General features: G+C 41.2%; 1 protein-coding gene across 5 annotated transcripts in view; it reads left to right on the plus strand.

The window, feature by feature from the left end:
* The window catches only part of LOC126272274 (protein madd-4-like), a 2,033,115-nt gene that overhangs the window by 1,262,466 nt on the left and 755,718 nt on the right, over window positions 1-14,931 (plus strand). The window lies entirely within an intron of this gene.

Genomic DNA, 14,931 nt, shown 5'->3' on the forward strand with positions numbered 1-14,931 from the left:
AGGGTGCCATCCTTGTCTAGGTCAAACTTAAACAAATAAAATTCCATGTCAGCCTTCTATTAGATTCCATTAACGTAATATTCACAGTGATATGTGACTGACGATTGAGCCTTTTTATCTAACGTATAACTTTCTTTTTATAAGTCTTAGTCTCACTTTTTACGTCCTTTTATGACGTTCCTTGCTGATAGCGCACATGTTTGACCACATATACAGGGTGTTATAAAAAGGTACGGCCACACTTTCAGGAAACATTCCTCACAACACACAAATAAAGAAAAGATGTTATGTGGACATGTGTCCGGAAACGCTTAATTTCCATGTTAGAGTTCATTTCAGTTTCGTCAGTATGTACTGTACTTCCTCTATTCACAATCAATATGTGTTGACTTACGAGAATCCGCACGCAGTTGTGCAATCACGTCATCAACACAGATTTTCTGTGAACGTTTGGGCAGGCATTGTTGGTGATGTCTTGATTGGGCCCCATGTTCTTCCACCTACGCTCAATGGAGCACGTTATCATGATTTCATACGGGATACTCTACCTGTGCTTTTACAAGTACGAAACAACATGCGGTTCATGCACGATGGAGATCCTGCACATTTCAGTTGAAGTGTTCGTACGCTTCTCAACAACAAATTCGGTGACCGATGGATTGGTAGATGCGGACCAATTCCATGGCCTCCGCGCTCTCCTGACCTCAACCCACTTGACTTTCATTTATAGGGGCATTTGAAAGCTCTTGTCTGCGCACCCCGGGTACCAAATTTAGAGACTCTTCGTGCTCGTATTGTGGACGGCTGTGGTACAATACGCCAGTCTCCATTGCTGCATCAGCGCATCAGGGATTCCATGCGACGGAGGGTGGATACATGTATCCTCGCTAACGGAGGACATTTTGAATATTTCCTGTAACAAAGTGTTTGAAGTCACGCTGGTACGTTCTGTTGCTGTGTGTTTCCATTCCATGATTAATGTGATTTGAAGAGAAGTAATAAAATGAGCTCTAACATGGAAAATAAGCGTTTCCGGACACATGTCCACATAACATATTTATTTCTTTGTGTGTGAAGAATGTTTCCTGAAAGTTTGGCCGTACCTTTTTGTAATACCCTGTATAAGTGAGATTAAATGATTTTAACTTATCAGTCTTTAGTTGCAGTTATCGCAAACTCGACGTGCATTTTGTGACATGTTATTATGGTTCATTGAAGCAGGTATGTTATTCTTCAGACTCCTAACTATTACAGGTAATCTTAAATACGCATTTAAATCTTTTTAGGACTTCTTAATTATTCTACCCTCAGTTTACGTCTACTTATCCTTGTCGTAAGCAAGTAGCGTGTAAGGTTTTAGGAACATGCTCCTTGCACTTTGCATAGGGTAGGTGGGAGAAAAGTTCGCGTACGAAAAGAGCTTACAAGAAGTTTTCGGTCCCGAAAGCAGAGGTTCACCTTTCTATCGCCAGGCACCGCATACGCCATCATCTCCTCAGTTGTACTGTCGGATCTCGTGGCAGTCGGATGCTTAAAGCTGCAGAAAATGTGGTAAATCACTTTTGCACATTTCCGACATAGAATTTGTATAGTTGTCGTCGTGTTCAAAGTGTGTCTAAATTGCAGAAACATGAAATAGCAAAATGGAGTAAAAGTACGCAGGTTAATGGGGTAGAAGTTCGCAGTGCGTACTTTTATCCCGACAAAGAACTATTTGCGACATTTGGCCCCGCGAGCTGTACTTTGAGCAGTGTAGTCCCATCTAACGTATTAAATCATTTTTTGGTGTGTATTTGCTTTAGACGCCTCTTTATTCATCTTAGATGCCTCATTATTCACCTCAGAGAACTTAAATTAATTTTTCATTTGTATAGTTTTTCTTTCAATGGGCAGTAGTTTCTTCAAAGATGCCTACCTTGTGAGGTACAGATACAATCACGTCTTCCATTATAATGTTTTTAGCCCAGAAACCGACAGAGAGCATGAACTCGAGAGCCATTGAGAAGCTGCTCTCTGCCATCAAGCTCTTGGTATTATTGAAGATGGTAACCCTGTAAGGTAGGCATGCAAAGCTACCAATTTTTCAAAGGTTGACTTAAGAAAATGTCTTAAAACAGGTGGATGTGGTGATCGCCCCGACCGATTCACAGACACTTTAATTGGAGGAAGAACAAGCAATAGTGCAGCATTTCCCTAAAGAGACGTGTTCTGGCCTCATTCTCGTATCATTACGACATTTCCTTTTTGAATTCGCCTAAAAATAAAGAGTTCGTAATTTGTTTTTCCACGTATTTATCTGTAATCCGCCATATTTTCTTCAGTTGGGGGTAAAAATACGTACTGCACACTCTTCTCTCTGCAAGCCCACGTAATCTTACCCCACAGCACAGCTAAGAGTTGGCAGAATTATTTTTTACTAAAACATTTATTATTCCTCTACTTATCACTGAATGACAGCGAGGCTTCTACACAGTGTCACTAAAATATCAAACTGGGTGTTGCATGCGTAATTGGTGTAATATTGCTGTAAGTGATTTTAAAAAAGTATTTGGTCAAACCAAAAATTCCCACTTTGACCCCCACCCATCCTACATTTATTGCTATATTCTAACTGTTTGTGCCATCGTGAAATCGGAAGCTTTCCAATATGACACGTTAATTTATCAAAACCGCTTAATTACAATAAAATATTTAAATTGCGCAGCTGACTACAAATTTTATGTTGAAAATAAGAGTGCTTAGCGTCTTCCAACAAAACTTACACACAATTTAAAACCTTTTCAAAACTTTTTTCTCGCTGACACTGCTCACAAAGTAACAAAAGAAAAAAATTCTCTTTCATTGCGTATTTGTTGTCCTTGCATTAAAACATCAGCGTCAGGCATGATATTTTAATTTATTACTTGTTTAATCCTCAATCTATCCACAACGAGTTTTTCGGACTCTTCACACACATAGCATTGTATGTACCTACAAAATTATACCACTTGACGACACACAATTCAGGAGCCTGACGTCGAGGTTTTAACGCTTAACGCCAAACATTTAACATATTATCTCATTTGCAAACACATTTGAAGCTGTTTTATACGCGGGAACTTTATTCTTCAAGAAATCGGATGCGGCGGGGAGCTGCTATTGCTATAGAAACGGATTACCTGGGTGCAATCAAATTACGAAAGAAATATAAATACCTCAAAATTACAGTATAACTGCTGTCTGAACTGTTGTTGTTAGTGTTGTTGTTGTTGTTGTTGTTGTTGTCTTCAGTCTTGAGACTGGTTTGATGCAGCTCTCCATGCTACTCTATCCCGTGCAAGCTTCTTCATCTCCCAGTACCTACTGCAACCTACATCCTTCTGAATCTGATTAGTGTATTCATCACTTGGTCTCCCTCTATGATTTTTACCCTCCACGCTGCCCTCCATTACTAAATTGGTGATCCCTTGATGCCTCAAAACATGTCCTACCAACCGATCCCTTCTTCTAGTCAAGTTGTGCCACAAACTTCACTTCTCCCCAATCAAATTCAATACATCCTCATTAGTTATGTGATCAACCCATCTAATCTTCAGCATTCTTCTGTAGCACCACATTTCAAAAGCTTCTATTCTTTTCTCGTCCAGACTATTTATCGTCCATGTTTCACTTCCATACATTGCTACACTCCATACAAATACTTTCAGAAATGACTTCCTGACACTTAAATCTATACTCGATGTTAACAAATTTGTCTTCTTCAGAAACGCTTTCCTTCCCATTGCCAGTCTACATTTTATATCCTCTCTACTTCGACAATCATCAGTTATTTTGCTCCCCAAATAGCAAAATTCCTTTACTACTTTAACTGTCTCACTTCCTAACCTAATTCCCTCAGCATCACCCGACTTAATTCGACTACATTCCATTATCCTCGTTTTGTTTTTGTTGATGTTCATCTTATACCCTGCTTTCAAGACACTATCCATTCCCTACAACTGCTCTTCCAAGTCCTTTGCTGTCTCTGACTGAATTACAATGTTATCGGCGAATCTCAAAGTTTTTATTTCTTCTCCATGGATTTTAATACCTACTCCGAATTTTTCTTTTGTTTCATTCACTGCTTGCTCAATATACAAATTGAATAATACCGCGAAGAGGCTACAACCCTGTCTAACTCCCTTCGGAACCACTGCTTCCCTTTCATGTCCCTCGACTCTTATAACTGCCATCTGGTTTATGTACAAATTGTAAATAGCCTTTCGCTCCCTGTATTTTACATCTGCCACCTTCAGAATTTGAAAGAGCGTATTCCAGTCAACATTGTCAAAAGCTTTCTCTAAGTCTACAAATGCTAGAAACGTAGGTTTGCCTTTCCTTAATCTTTCTTCTAAGCTAAGTCGTAGGGTCAGTATTGCCACACGTGTTCCAACATTTCTACGGAATCCAAATTGATCTTCCCCGAAGTCAGCTTCTACTACTTTTTCCATTCGTCTGTTAATAATCCGCGTTAGTATTTTGCAGCCGTGACTTATTTAACTGATGGTTCGGTAATTTACACATTTGTCAGCTTTCTTTGGGATTGGAATTATTATATTCTTCTTGAAGTCTGAGGGTATTTCGCCTGTTTCATACATCTTGCTCACCAGATGGTAGAGTTTCGTCAGGTCTGGCTCTCCCAAGGCCGTCAGTAGTTCTAATGGAATGTTGTCTACTCCCGGGGCCTTGTTTCGACTCAGGTCTTTCAGTGCTCTGTCAACCTCTTCACGCAGTACCATATCTCCCATTTCATCTTCATCTACATCCTCTTCCATTTCCATTATATTGTCCTCAAGTACATCGCTCTTGTATAGACCCTCTCTATAATCCTTCCACCTTTCTGCTTTCCCTTCTTTGCTTAGAACTGGTTTTCCATCTGAGCTCTCGATATTCATACAAGTGGCTCTCTTTTCTCCAAAGGTCTCTTTAATTTTCCTGTAGGCTGTATCTATCTTACCCCTAGTGAGATAAGCCACTACATCGTTACATTTGTCCTCTAGCCATCCCTGCTAGCCATTGTGCACTTCCTGTCGTTTTCATTTTTGAGACGTTTGTATTCCTTTTTGACTGCTTCATTTACTGCATTTCTATATTTTCTCCTTTCATCAATTAAATTCAGTAAATCTTCTGTCACCCAAGGATTTCTACTAGTCCTCGTCTTTTTACCTTCTTGATCCTCTGCTACCTTCACCACTTCATCTCTCAAAGCTACCCAATCATCTTCTACTGTATTTCTTTCCCCCATTCCTGTCAATCGTTCCCTTATGCTCTGCCTGAAACTCTGTACAACCTCTGCTTTAGTCAGTTTATCCAGGTCCCATCTCCTTAAATTCCAACGTTTTTGCAGCTTCTTCAGTTTTAAGCTACAGGTCATAACCAATAGATTGTGGTCAAAATCCACATCTGCCCCTGGAAATGTCTAACAGTTTAAGACCTGGTTCCTAAATCTCTGTCTTACCATTATATAATCTATCTGAAACCTTTCAGTATCTCCAGGCTTCTTCCATGTATACAACCTTCATTCATGATTCTGGAACCAAGTGTTAGCTATGATTAAGTTGTTCTCCGTGCAAAAAACTACCAGGCGGCTTCCTCTTTCATTTCTTAGCCCCAGTCCATATTCACCAAATACGTTTCCTTCTCTCCCTTTTCCTACTGCCGAATTCTAGTCACTCATGACTATTAAATTTTCGTCTCCCTTCACTATCTGAATAATATATTTTATTTGATCATACATTTCATCTATTTCTTCATCATCTGCAGAGCTAGTTGGCATATAAACTCGTACTACTGTAGTAGGCGTGGGCTTCGTATCTATCTTGGCCGCAATAATGCGTTCACTATGCTGTTTGTAGTAGCTTACGCGCATTCCTATTTTCCTATTCATTATTAAACCTACTCCTGGATTACCCCTGTTTGATTTTCTGTTTATAACACTCTAGTCACCTGACCAGAAGTCTTGTTCCTCCTGCCACCGAACTTTACTAATTCCCACTATATCCAACTTTAACCTAACCATTTCCCTTTTCAAATTTTCTAACGTACCTGCCCGATTAAGGGATCTGACATTCCACGCTCCGATCCGTAAAACGCCAGTTTTCGTTCTCCTGATAACGACATCCTCTTGAGCAGTCCCCGCCCGGAGATCCGAATGGGGGACTATTTTACCTCCGGAATATTTTACCCAAGAGGACGCCATCATCATTTAACCATACACTAAAGTTGCATGCCCTCGGGAAAAATTACGGCCGTAGTTTCCTCTTGCTTTCAGCCGTTCGCAGTACGAGCACAGCAAGGCCGTTTTGGTTAATGTTACAAGGCCAGATCAGTCAATCATCCAGACCGTTGCCCTTGGAACTACTGAAAAGGCTGCTGCCCCTCTTCAGGAACCACACGTTTGTCTGGCCTCTCAGCAGATACCCCTCCGTTGTGGTTGCACCTACGGTACGGCTATCTGTATCGGTGAGGCACGCAATCCTCCCCACCAACGGCAGGTTCCATTGTTCACGGGGAGGAGGGGGGATGTCTGAACTAACAAAAATCTAAGTGCTCATGAAGTAAACAAATAGTTATACTTTTATCGTCTAGATCACTGTAAGTAAAACGCAATTAAATTCAAAGATATTTTAGCAACATGTTTGGTAGTGGATGTGGATTATGCTTAAGCTGCAGTACACAACATATATTTTACATAAAAATTAATGTGCTGAATTTAGTTTCCATTTTAGAGTGGTAGTGAAATGGTACTTAAAAAGGTTAAATATGTTTTTGCACGTTAATGAGGATCACTGTGAATTTTTATGGTTACTGCAAAGCTACCATTGTAAATGTGTTTTCCCAACTAATGGACGCTCTTTTGGGCCAAGGTAAGTTCTTTTAAGTCCCCCTGCAGATAAGTCTCATTTGTCGTATTGAGTTAGTGAGCCGAACCATAAGCGTAATGAAGTCTTTGGCAGTTGCTGCCACTTATCAAATGGTATACAAAAAAATTTATTTTTTATTCTATGAAGTAATTAACCTTAGAAGCAGCAGTTACCCAGTTTTCCGCAGGATGTACATCAATACATGACTAACAATTCGTATTAAGCGTTCTTCGTTTCAGGAAACTTTTACTGTGCTGAAGGACATACTCCAAACCGTTACGCTACTTGAGATTTCAGCCTGAAAGTACGTAATAAATTACAACCTTTTTTTTATAATGAATACTCACAATGTCGACAGTGTAATTAGTAACTTGTTGCAACCTTTCAGTAGGTATACTGTGTGTCCCCCACCTGACCTCGTTACGGAGCTGTAATCCGAAGATCTGTTCTACCTCCACGTCCTTATATTTAGCGGTACACTAGGCAGAATTACTTACAGACTGTTAAATGAGTCATTTCAAATATCACCGACAATGAAATAGCTAAAAACCAATTACTAAAGTACACAAGAACGTCATTGGCACCATTATTATACATATGAAAAATCTGTCTGAGATATGAAATCTAGATGCCACCACCCTACTACAGTCGCAGGTTCGAATCCTGCCTCGGGCATGGATGTGTGTGATGTCCTTACGTTAGTTAGGTTTAAGTAGTTCTAAGTTCTAGGGGACTAATGACCTCAGATGTTAATTCGCAATCAAATGACAAATTAGTGTTTAATGTTTGAGTGTTTCGTAATTACAGCTTCGCTTCCTCTAAACGAGATATTGCTCGAACCGTTCTGCTTCCCTGACAGTGACGTCAAACAGTCTGGTTTCCAGCTAAGAAAGTTACGAGTTACACAGACAAATTCTTTAGAACAGGTTCAGCAAATACCGGTAACAGTTAACTATCTAATAAATTTTAGATGCTCTCAATCTATGTTTTAGTATCTTCTTGATACCAACTCTCTCCGCAAGTCTAAACTTTGACATGAACAATGTACTGTTTGTGGTCAGATGCCTAAGAAGACGGTAATGTAACTTCTTAGAATGTGTGCTATAGCGCTGCTGAAGATGTCTGCCAAGACGTCCTGGGTAAAGAAAGTTTGCGGAAACATTACTATGGTTACGAGACAGACAGATAGAAAATGAGTTTTCGAACATGAGCACTAAGACTTCTTGAATCGAGAAAATGCTTTATTCCTCTAAATCTTCTCATTATCATCTAAATCTGATTTCTTTAGTGTTGGCGATATCTTGCCGAGCATAGCGTGTCCATTAACAACTGCAACTTGACAGTTAACATTTGTGCAAGCTGCGCCCGTAATCTCATGCACTATCTACGGTGTTTTTATTTTATTTAGATTAGCAGACTCTTACTATTTCAGCTTTATATTTTGTCCCCTAGAGGTCAGTAAAACGAGATAAATATTTGTCTAACCCGTACCTTTCTCGATGAGAAACTATCGCCAGTTCGCATACTGACCCAGCGAAAAACTGCGAACGTAAAGTGATACTTAAGTTGACAAATAACGCAGCTCAGATCAGTTTTGCGTGCGCGACCCAGCCGTTTTTCACGGGGCACGAGTATTAAATTTCGTGTCCATCACTTGTCAGTTTTTCGCACGCACTGACATTTTGTGCTTTAATTAAATTTTCTGTCAATTTAAATGAGCGCCCTGTTTCCGCACAGAATTTTTCTGTGTTACATTAGTGTGCAAAAGGATCGTTTCTCTTTTTTTTCCTCGAAATGCCACGATTCTCTACGTATCATTTTGTTTTGATGTCTACTCTGCTTTGTGTTGCTACAGGGGGCGCTGCTCTGACTCGATGAAAAGCTCTCGTACAAACAGCCTCGTAGAATGCTGATTTTTCGTCAAATTGTTATTCGAAACTGTCATTCATCCGCTATGAGAAACTGTGACAGAGCGCACAGTGGTCAAAGGAAGACTTCACTTCCCTGTCCCGCACTGAGTAATAAAGAAATTCCGGAGATTGCTAATTTTATTGGCTACCAGAACACCGTGAATACGTTATAAAAAGTTTCGCCTCCTCGTTCCCGAGGAAGTATGAAGGAAAAATGTATACCATTATTATATCAACTCGCTGAAAATATTTCACATACTGTCAAGAAAAAGTAATCGAAATTCTGTCCTCAGACTGTGATAATCAGCTACCTTTATCTGAGCACAAGGATGTCATTCTTATCCTTTTAGTGGCGCCAAGAACAATCTGGTACTTCTACTTTACAGTGAGGTTCAGCAAATACAAATGACAGATGGTAGTACACAGGAGGGAACTAAATTCAAAATTGCAGCTGAAGCAGCGATTTAGAGAGAATCCTATATCAAAATCAATATCACTAGAACAATGAGGCGATGAAAGTATTTTGGGATAAAGGGGAAGGATCCATTTCGCTGTATCATGGGGTATATATATTGTTTTCATTTTCAGTAACACGGGCTGTGAGATTTAATTTTTAATATAATTGTAACTTGTGGGCCAAGGACAGCGTTTAACGAGAATCTTACTTCACGAGGCAAGTTGGCACAATGGCTGCATCTCGTCGCACTGGACTCCGATTTGCGCGGAGAGGCCACCCAGATCACGGTTCTCCATGATTTCTCCAAACGGTATTAGACAGGTGGATGTACTAGCTCCTTTGACAATGGCACGGTCACCCACATTCATTGTTCTCGTCCGATTCGAGCTCTTGTTCCGTCCTTAATGGCTTTGTTGTTGATGGCACGGAAAAGCACGTTTGACCTTCTTCCCTTCTAACCATATAAAGTGCATTAACCCGCTTTTTACTTAAAAGGGCTCTGTTTTTTATTAAAACATTTTGTCACGTTAAAACTGTGTTAGTATTGCCATGATGGAAAAGCTTACCGCTGAATCAGTTATTATCCAATTTAAACTACAAATTTCCCCAACCTCTTGACTTTGAAACCGCTGACTCAATGAATAACATGTAATAACGTGCCGAAAGTTTCTTGGTGTTGTTCCTCAGAATTAATAACTGGTAGACAAAGCAGCACACTGATTTTTTCATTTATCTCTGTGTAGTGCAGTACAGCACGGGAGTACAAGATTTCTAGTTTTGCTTCTGTCTTAGTCTGAGTAAACATTTTTGGATACAGTTAGCACGCAATGCAGATGAATTCATTTAATTTATTGTCATTTCATGAGGTTGCTCTATGCAGCAAATTGTCATAAATGAGATATTATAGTACATTAGTTGGAATAATACATTTATGGGAAATACTAGTGTCATTTATAGACCCTCCAACGAAAATGTAGTTAATACTTGTGCCGCTCGCTTCGCTCTAGTGTACGTGCAGCATTTAGTCCTGGGAAAACGGACGTTTCGTTGCACTCAACGAATTTCAAGATTGCTAACTGCAATGAAATTTATATAGACGTTGTTTGGGATAAATGTTTTTGGAAACGCCTTTCTTATGCGTTTCTAAGCAACTGAAGCACTGGTTATAATCATCAGTAATGTGTATGGTTTCAATCCGGTTGGGTATTCTATTATCATTTTCTCATTATTGTCATTGATCTATGTTCTGCTCTTTCTTTTTCCTGTATTTTTTCCGCATAAACAGCTATACAGGGCGAACGTAAATACCGACAAACTGCAGGGACGGATTCCTGACCTGAAATTGAGGAAAACAGGTTGTACGAACATTTGTCCGGAAATGCATCGTTGCCACTGGTAGATGGCGCTGACGAATGGAACTTCATCTGACCAGGTGTCGTGTGTTCCTTGCGTGTTGCAGGCTGTGTGATCGACACAGCATACTGTAAGCAGCAGAATAATTCGTCGGTAATGTGGACTCATGACAGAAATCCGCTAATTGTGATGGTCTGGTGCAAAAACCGCCGACAAAATCTGCTGTGGCCTTCTCCACCAGACATCACGGTGCCTAGAGTATCAGCAACCAAACTGACAGTCTGCAGCTGCGGGTTGCCCGCTTCTCAGGCACACCGAAGCACTACACAACCTACAGGCACTATTTATGAACCACAACAACAACAACAACACAGCAAAGACACCAGAGGCCCCCAGGGTCCACTATCGGCCCACATAAACATAAGGAAGAGGTCGCTGCAGATCCCAGAACTATTTTCACACGTCAAACCACGTGATGGAAGATAATTTTGAGGTACTCATCCGCCGAAGTCCTATAAAGGCCGGCGCTCGGCCGCACATCGGCAGTTCATCGACCGCCAGCAGACGTGGATAGATGCCGCCCCGACAGCTCGGCTTGGATCTTCTCGCTGATCTCTGAATTATGCTTGGTACATTGGAGAAGTCTCTGGATGAGACTAGTAGGAAATTATTTCAGTTGTTTTCTATATTATTCTTGTATGTAGTTGGTGTTATACTTGGAGAATTTGTTAATTGAACACTCCAATAAATTGTTTTCAGACTTTGATCGTTAGTTTCTTCTGCTTATACATACATATAAAAATCCTTCCTGTAGAGGGAAATCCGCTGCTAACAATCCTTGCAGCCGTTGCTGGTGATAAGTATAGCAGCGTTTATCATGCAGGATAAACGTAATCGCACTTTGACTTACATCAAATTGGCGGGCCACTTGCCTGGAGCTTGTACTGGGATTGGTCTCAATATCCTGTGAAACCCGGTACTCCAAATTTCGTGTGCGCACAGTCCACAACCTCCCTGCACGTTCGCCTGTCTGAAAGGACCAATTGTCACACAGACGCCCAAAAAGGGCTTGTAATGTGCTACGTGTTTAGTGTCTCTGCGGGTACAGACTTTGGAAAAGCCGCGCTGCCTCTCGAGCGTTTCCATCTGCTTGACCGTACACGAATACCGTCTCGGCTTGCTCTCGACATAAATATCGAAACATTCTGCTGCTTACAGACGCTGCGTCAGTCATACAGCCAGCAAAACACAAAAGGAAAACACGCCACGTGGTCACAGGAACTTCCATTCGTCAGCGCCATCTACCGTGGCTACGATGCACTTCCGGACAGATGTTCACAGGATCTTTTCTCCTTCTGCAGTTCGTCGGTTTTTATAAAGTTCATCCTGTATAATCTACACTCCTCGCTATTAAAATTGATACACCACGAAGATGACGTGCTACAGACGAGAAATTTAACCGAGAGGAAGAAGATTCTGTGATATGCAAATGATTAGCTGACCTGAGGAAAGTTTCCAACTGATTAATCATACACAAACAGCAGTTGACCGGCGTTGCCTGGTGAAATGTTGTTGTGATGCCTCGTGTAAGTAGGAGAAATGCGTACCATCACGTTTCCGACTTTGATAAAGGTCGGATTGTAGCCTATCGCCGTTGCGGTTTATCGTTTCGCGACATTGCTGCTCGCGTTTGTCGAGATCTAATGACTGTTAGCAGAATATGAAATCTGTGGGTTCAAGAGGGTAATACGGAACGCCGTGCTGGATCTCAACGGCCTCATATCACTAGCAGTCAAGATGGCAGGCATCTTATCCGCACGGCTGTAATGGATCTCGCAGCCACGACTCGATCCCTGAGTCAACAGATGGGGACTTTTACAAGATAACAACCATCTGCACGAACAGTTCGACGACGTTTGCAGCAGCATGGACTATCAGCTCAGAGACCATGGCTGCTGTTACCCTTGACGCTGCATCACAGACAGGAGCGCCTGCGATAGTGTACTAAACGACGAACCTGGGTGCACGAACTGCAAAACGTTATTTCTTCGGATGAATTCAGGTTCTGTTTACAACATGATGACGGTCGCATCCGTGTTTGGCGACATCGCTGTGAACGCAAAGTGGAAGCGTGTATGCGTCATCGCCACACTGGCGTATCACCCTGCGTGATGGTATGGGGTGCCATTGGTTACACGTCACCTCTTATTCGCAATGACAGCACTTTGAACAGTGGTCGTTGCTTTTCAGATGTGTTCCGACCCGTAGCTCTACCCTTCATTCGATCCCTGTGAAACGCTACATTTCAGCAGGATAATGCACGACCGCATGTTGCAGATCCCATACGGGCCTTTCTGGATAAGAAAATGTTCGTCTGCTGCCCTGGCCAGCACATTCTCCAGATCTCTCACCAATTGAAAACGCCCTTTCAATGGTGGCCGAGCAACTGGCTCGTCATAATACGCCAGTCACTACTCTTGATGAACTGTGGTGTCGTGTTGAAGCTGCATGGGCAGCTGTACCTGTACACGCCATCCAAGCTCTGTTTAACTCAGTGCCCAGGCGTATCAAGGCCGTTATTATGGCCAGAGGTGGTTGTTGTGAGTACTGATTTCTTAAAGTCTATGCGCCCAAATAGCGTGAAAATGTTATCAGATGTCAGTTCTAGTATAATATATTTGTCCAATGAGTACCAGTTTATCATCTGCATTTCTTCTTGATGTAGCAATTTTAATGACCAATAGTGTAGTTCCAAGATACTTGACCACTTTTCCCGATAAACCTCAAAAGCGTTTTCGGCGAGCCGCACATACTGGTATACTTACCAGAATATTAGATAGAAACACTTATTCCTGTTAGTTGTTAGTATGTCATTGACAGTGGAGGCGTCTGAAACGAAGTTCAACTCTTGGTGCGGCAATAAAATGTGAGAAGTAACACAATTTTTAAAAAATGCTGTTAAAGAATCGAAGGAAATTGTCATGAGAAGAGGGGAAAAAAATTACAGAGACCTACATTAGTAATTTCTTAGATAATTTGGTATAAAACTCCTTCAGGAAGACAAAAAAGATAGATTTTCTAGCCTGTTAGTTATATTGGCTGGATAGATGCCGTGAATACGTTACAAGCTGGCGGCAGGTAACTACAACGATTAATGTGCCGCGTTGCTAGCGTATCACTCATGACATGCCATACATTACATACCAAAGTCGAGGCAGTTCCAGCATGTTAGTTTTAACAATGTATGTTACTATTCCGTTCCACATCAGCCTGTAATTATACACAGTACGAGCAAATTGCAAGTCACAGTGAAATGAAAAGCTGAGCGGATTGCTATTTCGTTGAGATGGTGTGTACGTGTAGTGCATACAAAATGGAGAAAATAACGGACAGTTCAGTGTGGTAGTTATACATTACGGACAGAAAATGATCATAGTAAGGTTCGCTGGTGACACAGCAATGTTCGCTGAAGGGTTGCTTCATGAAACCGAATTTGTGCTAAATCCCAACAACTAGGCGTTGTGCGACGTGGACGAAAGTTGGTATGCATGTTTCTACATCTGAAAGATGAGGTCGATTCAGTATGCGTGCCACTCAGATAAGAGTGGTGCTGGTAGCGCGTCTATGAGGGTACAAATCACGTTTGCTTTAAGTGAATACTGTAACGGTTAGTTACCTTCGAGACTGGACGTGGTAACTTGACATTAGTCACGAATGCCTTTAAGGGACAAAGGAACTCTTAACAGCACCTCACTGACTTTGAACGAGGTCGTGTAGTAGTGCTGCGAGATGGTGGATGTTCCTTCTGCAAAAAGACTTGGCAGGAATGTAGCCACTAAGCATAATTGCTGTAGGACACGATCAGTCGGCAACTCCATCGTTATCCCTAAACAGCATTAACCGTCCCTTTGTTGACTGACTAAGTGCAACAGGCATGGAACTCCAGCCCACAAACTGAAATCCGGTATTGGTGCAACACAATGCAAGCACGTTGGCCTGCTCTCATTCAACACTCTGATAGTTACACCAGTTAATATTTTATAAGCATTTCATACTTACGTTGGATTATCTTCGCTTACATTAACCTGTGATCTTGCATTCCTAATCACTTCAATACGGTAACCTAGACGAATGTGTTCCCGAAATTTCATTACTTTACATTAATTGGGGAAAGAAATACAGTAGAAGAGGAATGGGTAGATTTGAGAGATGAAATAGTGAAAGCAGCAGAGGATCAATTAGGTAAAAAGACGAGGGCTAATAGAAATCCTTGGGTAACAGAAGAGATATTGGATTTAATTGATGAAAGGAGAAAATTAAAAATGCAGCA

The sequence above is a fragment of the Schistocerca gregaria genome, chromosome 5, assembly GCF_023897955.1.
Source record: "Schistocerca gregaria isolate iqSchGreg1 chromosome 5, iqSchGreg1.2, whole genome shotgun sequence".
NCBI classification, from domain to species: domain Eukaryota; kingdom Metazoa; phylum Arthropoda; class Insecta; order Orthoptera; family Acrididae; genus Schistocerca; species Schistocerca gregaria.